Source organism: Coffea eugenioides, chromosome 5, assembly GCF_003713205.1.
Source record: "Coffea eugenioides isolate CCC68of chromosome 5, Ceug_1.0, whole genome shotgun sequence".
NCBI classification, from domain to species: domain Eukaryota; kingdom Viridiplantae; phylum Streptophyta; class Magnoliopsida; order Gentianales; family Rubiaceae; genus Coffea; species Coffea eugenioides.
The window spans coordinates 1,948,945-1,961,265 of NC_040039.1; positions in this window are offsets into that span (position 1 = coordinate 1,948,945).

Here is a 12,321-nt window from a genome sequence, read left to right on the forward strand (position 1 = left end):
GAAAATTGGAGAAAAAAAATGCAAGAAATACACTATTACTAGTAATTCCTCTTAGTTTGTAAGGTTGAAAGATGAACTAATCTACCCGATACTCGAATCGAGATTGGATTGGTAAGAGTTCATTCAAACTTAGTTCACTAATTAGTCAAGCCAGTTTGAATAGCATCTTATGTTCCATAACATTTAAATTCAATAAAAAAAAACAAGTTCAACAAATAAACAAACTAAATTTTAACAAAATTTTGACCTTATTAAAATAATCAAACAACTTTGAATACTAGAGTCTTCGACTTTATTGGACTTATTTACACCCATACCTTTTCATGATTATTATTATTATTATTACCCGCTATGGTTTAAAATTCTATATTTAATTCGCTCATGATTTGGATTAAAATTTCACCGTCAATAGTAAAAAGCCAAAATCAAACTAATAAATTGACAAATTCAACCTTACACTACTTTTTTTTTCTTTTTTCCTTTTCTTTGTCTCTCTCTGTTTTTTTTTTTTTGGAAATGAAGAGATGATTTTGAAAACCTACAAAATCTTAATTTTCTCCAAATACAAAGAGATGGAAGGAAATAAAAAAATAAATAAGAAACAAAAAAGATGGAAGGGAAATATAAAACAAATAAATAAGAAACAAAAAATATAAATCTTTTTTTACTACAAATATCATTATAGTTTTTAAACAAATCTTTAATGGTATTTTCTAGTTCTTATTTATCTATTTTTATTTCAATTTCTCCTTTTTTATGTTTGGAGGGAAAAAAAGTAATGAAAGGATAAATTTGTCAATTTATTAATTTGAATTTAACTTTTTACTATTAATCGTCAGTTTTAATGGAAAAACTATGATATTTTAATCTAAATTACAAGGAGATTATATATATATGTTTTTAAATCATAGGGGAGTTATGTGGTAAATCACGAAACCACAAGAAGGGGAAAAATAATTTATCCTTATTATTATTAGTTTAACTTTTTGTAATCATGTGTATAATCCAATAACAATTACATAAAAATCATCACATCACTATAGAAAAAGCAAGCTTCTGAAATGCAAGTTTTCTTAGTGAAAAAAGCAACGAAAGAGAAACAGGTACAAAAACCATTTGAGAACCAACCTTAGGTACCTTCCCTGCATTAAAGTAACAAAAGCAGAACAGGAATGCAAGTTTTTCCAACTAACTGGCAAAACCGCAAAAAATAAAGAGAAAGAGAAAGAAGAAAATATGAAAAAGAAAAGTAATGGTGGGTGGTAGGGAAAGTAACCAATGATTCCCTCTGGTGGTGATGAAGAAAAGGACAAACCGACAAGAAATTGTCCCATGAGAAGATTAATTTTAAAAAAAAAATGGCTACAGGACCTATAGTACTCTTTCAAGAAAAGATAAAGAGAGTTGCTTTGTTTTGCCAACTAATCAGCTAAGGATCGGTCTTTACCCTAAGTGTCGCGCCCCACTTTTTTTAAAAAAATAAAATGATTGTTTTTTTTTGTGAATTTATTGATTTTGGGAAAAATAAATTTTGTTGATAAAAACAAAAATGGGTTTAAATGGGACTTTTGAAAATGCGACGATTTGACCCAAGAAAAATAGTTCAAAAAGGGTCTTTATATGAAAAATGGAGTCGCCACTTGGTATAGAGTTAGGGTGTACCAAGTCACCCAAAAAAAATGAATTTTTTAAAGAAAAAAAGTAAGAAAACCCTTTTTAAACGACTCCTAGTCCACGTAAAACAAAGAAAAAGGTTCGGGAGTCACATTTGACGAAGGGGAAGGCAAGGATAAAAATCCAAGGCACCCCTTCGACCTAACCAAGGCTAGTTGCGTGATTTAACCCTTATTTTCCTATATTTTCTACCCAAAGTATGTATTGCAAATTGGATTTGACTAATGAATGAGAAATGCAATCTTAAGTCTAAGAAATGTCTCTGATGAGGCTTTTGATCCCATTCACATGAATTGTGAAGGTCAATAAGGAAAGACCTCATAGAAAATCATGAATGATGCAAATGAGGACTCAAATAAGAGTGTAAGTGTGCAAGGTGTAGAAAAGTGCATGTGTGCAATTTGAGAAAAAGTGTTTGTGTGCAAATGGATGAAAATATAAGTGTTAGTGTGCAAATGGATGAAAATATAAATATATAGGTATAAATGGGTGCAAAGTGTGAGGTAGAAAGTAAAGAAGGAAAAGAAGTGTGTGAATATGGCATGTGAATTACAATATATAATTAGTGAGGAAAATAATGAGAAAATGATATGAAAGTGCATGATCCTAGAGGGATGCATCAGGTCGGGTACGGGAATGACCTCTAGTTTTTGTGATTTTAATTTTCCCTTTGATTAGAAGGAAAAACTGGCGTGCTAAGGCTATTTTGAAGCCACACTCGCTCGTTTCCCTTACCCAAGGGGGTTTCTCAGGCAAATGGACCCTATAACTAGCATGAAATGCAAAGGCCTAAAATGAAAGGGAAAAGGTTATAGGGACATGCCAAATGCCATAAAAACTAAAAAAAATGCATGAAATGTAGTGGAGCATGCGAATGTGAAATAGCGAGGAGGGTCCCTAAGGGTCTAGCGTTGGACTAGCCCATATCTAGGAATTCCTACTAGCGTTGGACTAGTGGAAACGTATATTCATTCATCACATTCATTCAGGCTATGGAAAGCGAGTAGACATGCCAAAACAACTCATAAACACGTAGCACGTAACACTTAGCATGCTCGACTAGATGCAAAAACCTAATAAAGCAAATTAACACATAGCAACGAAAACACACAATCAAGCTAATGGACCTATTACATTTTGCTAGCTAGGCACATGTCTTCAATAGGTCTTCATCCAATGCTCCTTCAAGTCCTATTCTATTACAAGCCAAGAGGTGTACACATACCCCATCAGATAAAATAAAAAGGAAAACTTACAAGCCAAGAGGTGTACACATACCCCATAAAATAAGATAAAATAGAAGAAAAACTTAATAAAACAAAAGTAAATAAATGAAATAGATTAATGAAAGTTAAAAAAAACCAAGTAGACATGCAAATCTCATCTAGCACATTGGATCACATAGGGAGAAACAAAAAAGGTAAATGAAATTATACCTCCTCGCAATGGTAAGCAAATGAAGAAAAAATGGCTTCAAAACAATAAAATGGTCAAGGCACCAATTTAATAGTAAAGTATAAGCAAAAATCAGCAAAGCCCGCCTAATTGCAACCTAAAAGCAATCAAATAATGCATAACTTCCGAGAAAGTAAAAGCTATTGGTCAAACTTTTAAGATGGAAAAACTACCAAGGCCCCAATTGCGAAATCGACCAATCATTCAAACTCAATTAACACATTTTTGGGAAGCTTCAAAACTCATAAGTAATGAGAAGGTCAAGTAATCACAAATAATTACATAGATGTTCAAGCATTTAAATAACTTAAACAGCCTATGTTTGCCAAATTGGGCCTAATTGAAAGGAAAAAGAAATTTGAAGGGTCAAATTGATTGATTCTCCCAATTATTTGGGCCATAACGGAACAAAGGGAGACTTGGGGGCCAAAATGTAATTTTCTGAAGTCTTTTGCATGCATGCTACGCAGGAAATTTCTTATGCAACATTCATTTGAGGCTTTCTAGCAACTTCAATCTTCCGAATGCAGATTTCCTACCAAGACTCCAAACAAAACTAACAAAGATCATCTCTCAGCACCACTTGACAACTGGACATCCAAACATGAACACTAAACCACAGAAAATCAAATGAAGACCAATGAAGAACCAAAATGGAGGAAATGTGCAGCAAGGTAGACGCAAAAACAACTACCATTCTTTCTGCGAGATTTCTTTTTCGACCGAAACGTATCTGTGCAAAGTGACTTCAACCAAAACTCAGGTGTAAAAACCTCAATCCATTATTACCATTAAACAAAATACATTTGCACATTCCCAAGATTGTAAAAAAAACAGCTAGTCAAGAAAAATGCAGCAAAAAGTGTTTTAAAAGAAATTCAAGTAATACTATGGTTGCAATGACCGGGCTTGCCATGTTGTAGATTGCAATGGCTTCGCACTTGCTACAAGTTATATATATGCTCAAACAGCCAAACGAATCAGCAAATCAAACAAACCCAAAACCTCATTCAGTACGCAGCTAATTTCATTGTCAAAAAAACAAGGAAAAGCTGCTGCAACAAGCCGACAACTTTCAAGTTCATTGCAGCAGATTTTATACACAGGCCTCCGCAACTAATTTGAGAAAGAAACCAGCTGCATTTCGTTCCCAACATCACAGTTTTAGGCTAAGGAACTAACCACATAAACATCCCAATCCAAACAAGCAAAACTCAGCCAAATATCATAAAAAAAAATCTGGAAAGCATGCGTGCAATGGCAAGAAACTTCAGCTTCTGAAATGTTTCATTTGCTGCCATTTTCTGCCATGATTTTCTATCCCTTTCACCGTAGCAAATACCAAATAAAAGGCTATTTATCAAATTGGTTCAAGACTAAGCTCAGATCATCAAACAAACTAAAGCCGAAATTCCCTGCTCAAACTCACGGCCATCAAAATTTTCCAGAACTTAAGTGTTCATAAATCCAATATTTTCTTGGCTAAAACGTAGTATTACTTACTCAAATTTGACCTGTAAACACTTAGTTAACGGATTAGCATTTCCAGTTCACTATCATATGCAAACAACAACTATAGTCATCTAAAATTTCCAGCTCAAGTCTCTTGGGTTACCAAAGAAAAATTCCAGCAGCTTGTTAGTCTTAAATCACATATTTCCTCAGCTCATTCAGTGATTTAAGTACTCAAATTCAACATGCAATTACTTAACTAACTGATTAACATTTCTAGTTCAAAACTCAGATTCGATCAACAACAAAAATCATCCAAATTTCCAGAAATCTTCCAACAAGCCACGGATGATCATGCATGTAGCAGATTTCTATCTCATTTAATTTTTCTGGTTTAAACCCATTAATTAACTACATGCAAGGCTCATTTATCTTGTTATTATCTAGTTAGTTATGGTTATAAGCTTAAAAGCAACAAGATTAAACTAAATGAAGCTACATTATTCAAGACAAACTCTCGGCAGAAATTTTCCATCGAAACAGAATTTCCTAAGCTCCTTAATTCATCAATCAGCTACATAGAATTAACATGCAAGGTCCTAGACATCTTAATCATCAAGTTTTCATTCGGCTAATTACACTTGGGTACTCAGATGGTCACAGCTAGCAAAGTAAGAACCGAAATATTCCAGAAACAAGCTGCAATTCCAGCTTCAAACTTTCGACAGCTTTAATTCTTTTCCAAATCAGATTTCTTAAGTCACAATTCCTCATCTAACCTCACAAACACCACATGCAAGTCCATAGCTGACCTCACTTGCCTATAACCAACTAATTTCAGTTCAGAAGTTACCTCAAATGGAGCTCACACCCTCGGCTAGCTGCTGCAAACTCTTCCCTCTCGGTCAGCCCAGAAATGCAGCCCGTCACTCCTCCTCTCTCTTGTCCAAGCTTGCGACTAGGATGGTGAATGTTTAGCCCTCAGTCCTCTTCACTAATTCACGGTTGGAATGGATATAGAATAGCAGGCTTCACCCCTTTTTTTTTCTAGCTCACGGACAGAAAAACAAAGCAAAGTGTTCGGCTCTCTCTCACCTTCACTCTTGGTTTGCAGAGTGCAGCTCTCTCTCTCTCTTGGTCGATGATACCAAGGCAGAAGGTGAAGGGGAATGGTGTTGTGGAAATGTTGAAGTTGCTAAAATGGAAAGCTCGGCTCTTCACTCTCGGTCGTTAATTCCAAGGCTGCTCCATCACGGCTCACGGCAGAAAAGAAACTGAAGTTGTGATATTGTGGTGAATTCAGAATCCTCATCAAGTGTGTGAGTAGTGTAATGTATATAGGGTGATGTTGTGAGTGGAGTTGGTCGGCAATAGCAAATGGAAAATACTGGAATGAAAAGTGGGAAGTGGAACCGGCAGGAATTGGAATTGTGATTTTTTCTCAACTTAATAATTTAACAAAAATAATAGTAAAATTAAATAATAATAAAAACAACAATTTTAATTACAAACACATCAAAATAAACAAACTAAAAATAACAAAATTACCATTTTCGATCTTTTCTTTCATTTTTCATCATTTTTCATCATCATTTTTTTTTCAAAATAAATTAACAAAAATAAACCAAAATGCCAAAAAAATTAAATTTGAATGTATTTTTGTGAACAATTTTCCTTTTTCTCCCTTTTTTTAATGATTTTTCTACGCTAAAACTTAAAAAATAAAAAATAGAAACTAGAAACTAAAAAAAAACTAAAAGTAACCACGACAAATGAGAATAAAAAGTAAAAGAAATTACACCAAAAATTTGGTGTCTACAGTTTGCCCCTCTTTGTCTGAGTTTTGAAAAAACTTGAGACAAAGAAGTAGACACCAAATACTTACCTGTGTTATTCGGTTGCAAAATGATTTGAACGGACAGGAATTTTAAAAACGGGACTGACCCGAACAAGGAATTTAAAACGGGATTGACCCGAACAGGAATTTAAAACGGGACTGACCCGAACAGGATTTTAAAACGGGACTGACCCGAACAGGATTTTAAAACGGGACTGACCCGAACAGGATTTTAAAAACGGGACTGACCCGAACAGAAAATGTAAAATGAAGAACTGTATAAGACTTGTTTGAAAAATTATCTAAAAATTTGCCCCAGTGTGATGAATTGGTCGGTGGGATAACATCTGAGCCTGACAGGGTGTGGACAGTCAGCGGGATAAAACCCGATCCTGCCGAGGTTGGCGGGATAAAACCCGGTCCCAACGTGATAAAAGCGGTCAGCGGGATAGAACCCGATCCTGCCGAGATTGGCGGGATAAAACCCGGTCCCAATTGAGATATAAAACCCGCGGTCAGCGGGATTATACCCGGTCCTGCCGAGATTGGCGGGATAAAACCCGGTCCCAACGTGATAAAAGCGGTCAGCGGGATTATACCCGGTCCTGCCGAGATTGGCGGGATTGTGATAAAAGCGGTCAGCGGGATTATACCCGGTCCTGCCGAGATTGGCGGGATAAAACCCGGTCCCAATGGATAAAAGCGGTCAGCGGGATTATACCCGGTCCTGCCGAGATTGGCGGGATAAAACCCGGTCCCAATTGATAAAAGCGGTCAGCGGGATTATAACCCGGTCCTGCCGAGGTTGGCGGGATAAAACCCGGTCCCAATTGATAAAAGCGGTCAGCGGGATTATACCCGGTCCTGCCGAGGTTGGCGGGATAAAACCCGGTCCCAATTGATAAAAGCGGTCAGCGGGATTAAACCCGGTCCTGCCGAGGTAAGCTTGATTTGATTTTTGACTTTGATTTGATTTTTTTTTTTTTTTTTTTTTTTTTTGATTTGATTTTTTTTTTGATTTTTTTTGATTTTTTTGATTTTTTTTTTTTTTTTTGATTTTTCCCTGACTGAGAGAGACTTGTCGAAATAATTTGCCCCAGTCTTCCCCAATTTGTGCAACCGATCAATTGATTTGTATTATGGTTGCTCCTCCTTGAGACCTTGATTCATAAGATTCTGGCTTCACGAAATCCCAAAAATTTGCCCCAGTATGGTGAATTTTCTGCAATTTTGGGTCCATAGTTGATGTTGTTGCACCTTTTGATCAGATTTGCTTGCAATATTTTTGATCTGCCTTTGTTCACCGGAGGACTTTTCCGACACCGATTCCAGTGCGAGGTGTGACTACTTTCATTTGTGCATGCAATTTTCCTGCAAAAGAGAAAAACAAAGAAATTGCCACCACCATTTGATCCGTTTTCCTTTGAGAATCGTGTAAACATGAGTCTTTCGACGCTTTTATCAACTTTTGCTGCGGCAGCCGATTGAGTTGGATTTCTCACCCTAAGACTCTTCCGATTTTCAAACTGACCAGGTATGTGCTTTGCCCTATTATGAAGTTTGTGTAGCTGGCTTGGCTGAATTTCAACTATTTCCAAAAGATGACTGAATCCAAGCATACTTTTGCAATAAACCACGGGGATTGTCATTCACCACAATTCAATGATAAAGAATGAGGTATGCAAGAAAATTCACATGTCATGTAAAAATGAATATGTACAAGAATGCACACCTAACCATTTGTGCTTAAATTCTACAAAAAATGCCATGAATGCAAGTAATTTGGAAAAAATGAGTTTCCTAAGAATGTATTTACAAAAGAATATTTTTTACAAAATGACACGGCTTTTGGCCAACAGATGTCATATTCAAATCTCTGGATATCTTAGCTCCGGAATTCAATGTTGTCAGAGGTATGACAAAAATGAGAAGAAATCCAAATGGACCAAACCACCACTTGTTCTTCTTTGTGCTTGCTCATTGCAGAAACTTACCTTGGCGCCCATTCGGGTTTTCACCAAGGTTGCCCCCCACCCTTTTGTTGGTTTTTCTTTTCTCTTTTTTCTTCTTTTTTCTTTTTTCTTTTTCTCTTGAGGTGCCCTTGTGGGTTTTTCACCTAATGAAATAATGGAAGAGCTCAACCATAGTCGACTCAGGAATGTAAGTTGAAGATTGCTGGCATCAGTAAAAATGCGCTTCCCTTATAGACTTAACGAAGGCATTATGGACATCACGTGCCAGTTGATTAGCAAAATCCCTAATAGAAATGCAGCAAGTGACGAAAGCCAGGACTTTTGGGCTTTTGTAATGAGGTTAGGTGGGGTGTTTTTCAAGAAAAGTTGAGGCTTGAAAGCAGGTCTGATGAAAGGTGTGAAATAAACTGAGATTGCATCATTTTGAAATTATCTCTAATTTTTGAACGAAACCGAGGGAAACTTGCCCCAGCTTGATTGAATTTTCCTTTCTTTGTACTTTTCATTGCATTTTCTCTTCTTTTTTTTTTCTTTTTTCTTTGCATTGCATTTTTCTTCAAAAACTAAATTTGCCCCAGTGTGGGGTTCTTTCTTCCTGATCATTTTTCAAAATGAATTTGCCCCAGTGTGGGGTTCTTTCTTTTCCCATATCTCTTTCGAAGATACATTTGCCCCAGTGTGGGGTTTTCTTTCCTTTCTGATCATTTTTCAAAATGAATTCGCCCCAGTGTGGGGTTTGCAATTCTCAGGGGCTGCCAAACGAGAATTATTGTTCTGATAGCTCAAAGGGGATGACTAGGGATGAAATGTTTTGATTGAAAAGGAAGATGGCCTGACTTTTGCCTCGCCCCTTGCATGATTTCCTAAAAGAAACTTTGCATAATCAAATAAAGAACATCTTACACATGTCCAAGTTGATAAATTAAGGGAATGTCTGTCCTTCCATCTCTCCTTTGAACACCCAATAAACTTTGTCAATTTGAAGCAAATTTGCCTTCGACTTCGTCTTTCATCGCTTTGGCACTTTGTTTCCTTTTCAGAAGATCGGTGGTGGATCCGTTTGTTATGAACATAGGTCATGCGTTTTGACAACGTTGGTCATGGCACATAGCATTCAACTGCTTTTCATCAATCAGAATCAATCGTTAATGATACTGCTTTAACCAATCAACTTCCAACCTGGCCGAAAAGGGATTTTCTCAAATGAAATGATTTTTCAACGAAGGGATTTCGCAAATGAAAGGATTTTTCAATGAAGGGATTTTTCAATGAAGGGATTTTTCAATGAAGGGATTTCGCAAATGAAGGGATTTTTCAATGAAGGGATTTTTTTTTCAATAATTTTTCTCAATGAAAGTTTTCTAAATGAAGGATTTCTCAATGAAGGCATTCTCAATGAAGGAATTTCTCAATGAAGGCTTTCCCAAGGAAGGAATTTCTCAATGAGAGCTTTTTAATGGAGGAATTTCTCAATGAGAGCTTTTTAATGGAGGAATTTTCAATGAGAGCTTTATCAAATTTCAGAACAGTGATATTCAAAGAGTCAAATAACTTCACCTTTGGCCATTTCAAAGAATTAACAAAACCCAGAACAATAAACAAATAAACAAATAATCGAATTGTGCATTTCATGAAACTCCAAATCAAAGCGGAAACAAAACAAAACTCAATTGCAAAAGACGCTTTCATTAAGCTATGCACATATGCAAGAAAAGTTTTCATGAATTTTAGCAAATGACAACCCCTAGACTTATCAAAATTCCCTTCGAAAGGGAAGATAGTCAGCCATCCAAATTGTGCAGAGTTCTTTCAAGACCTTCAAATTTCATCATTGGAGGTGGATGCCTCAAAGGTGTCCTTGTGTTTAGGAAAAGGATTTGTTTTTATATTTGGTCCTTGTTCTTCCCTCCCTTTCAAAATTATGTCTCCGGCCTCAATCATGTCTTGGATTTTGTGTTTAAGTACCCAACAATTGGTAGTAGAATGCCCAGGAGCTCCAGAATGATAAGCACAAAAAGATTGAGGATTATAACCAGGGGGAACTCCTTTAGTATAGACTTTAGGAGGTATTGTACCAATTTTCCCCGCGGCCTTGAGCTGCTCATATAGTTGATCGAGGGGCCGACCTAGATTGGTAAAAGTTCTATATCGGGCCGGGTCTTGGGTGCCAGCGGTCTGTTGATAGTTGTAGTTATGGCTGACGGGTAAGGTGGGTCTTGGATGATAAGGAGAGCGAGGTCTAGTTTGAAAGCTATGTGGAGAAATATGAAATGGTGTCATAGGTGTGTTTGGGTAATTTGGTCGAGGTCGAGGGTGGTTACCAGTGGTATGGTGCACAGGTTGAAAGTGTGATTGGTACGGGTAACGGGGTGAATAGGTGGAGTTCTGTCGGTATCTCAGTTGGGGAGCAGGGCCTCGATTCGAGACAAATGAAGCCTCCTCTTCTCTCTTTTTGAATGGGGATTTCTTGTTACCGCTGCCTTGATTTTGCATCGCTTCCAATTGCGATTTCAGAGCCGACACGTTAATAATCTTTCCTGCCCTTATAAACTCATCATATTCTTCTAATTTATTAACGATCTCGGCAAAGGAACACCCAGTCATTCGAAAAATTTCTTCAAAGTGTGGCGGATCATGTGCCTTAATGAAGGTGCGTATGATTTCATCCTCGGTCATTGGTGGCTCGACTTTTGCGGCTATTGTCCTCCATCTCTTAGCATAGGTCTTGTGATCCTCGGAGGGTTTTCTTTTTGTTCCTTCCAGTGTAGTCCGTGTTGGAGCTAGCTCACAATTATACTCGTATTGCCTTACAAAAGCGTTGGACAAGTCAAGCCAGGTCTTCGCTTCTTCGGGTTTCAGCTTGGAATACCAGTCGAGTGCATCCCCTTCCAGACTTTCTGGGAATAGCCTCAAAGGCAGATTTTCATCATCTGTTGGCCTACCCAACTTGTTGGCGAACAGTCGGATGTGTGTCTTGGGATTGCCCGTCCCATTATATTTGTTGAACTTCGGGGTTTTGAACCCTTCAGGCAATTGCACATTGGGAAAGAGACAAAGCTCATCGTAGTCCAGGACTCCTTGCTTGTTCAACCCTTGACTCTTCCTCATAAACTCATCAAAACGATCAAGGCGTTTGAGCAGCTTTATATCAACGGGAGCAGAAGATTCCCCCATTTCTGGCTTGTTTTGAATGGTATGGTCTGGCAAGAAAGGCTCAGCTGTATCGTGATAAAAGGTATGCGGCTTAGGAGGTATATCCGAAGTGATTTGGGGTTGTGGGCCTTGCATGTGAGCAGGGAAAAATGAAGGATCAGGAGGGTAAGTGTATGGCAAATGTATGGTGGGATATGTGAAAGTTCCTTCGGTTGGAATAGGGAAAGATGGAGCAACAGTGGCTTGAATCGAAGGTATGACAAATGGCTCTGGCCCAGGCTGCCTGCCGGGCACGGGCTCGGGTTGAACTCCACTGCTGATAAGCTTATCGATTAATTTCCTCTGGGCCGCCATCTCAGTGGTCATCTCACCGAACTTAGTGAGCATCTCAGTCAACTGAACCCCCAAACTCATGGTCTCGGGTTGAGCGGTAGTAGCAGACCTATCTGATTGTTCCGGTTGTGAACTCATGTTTACACAACTCCTTTGAGCTTGGCTACGGGATGATGGGGCTTCGACAAGAAGCTATGTTTAAATATTACCTGAGAATTTTGAAAGGAATTGCCTTTAGATTCAACCCTCGCTTAGTTATTCCGAAGAAAATAAAGAAAAGGAAAAGAAAAAGGCAAGAGTTAGTAGATATCCAGAAAATTCGGATGCATGTCCTATGGGGGAACCCTTTTTGTGCCAAGGGTAAGCCTAGCATGAAAATGCAATCCTCTGAGGTAGGCACTATACCATACCTGATGGATCTGATCAACTCATTGAGTGAAAAAT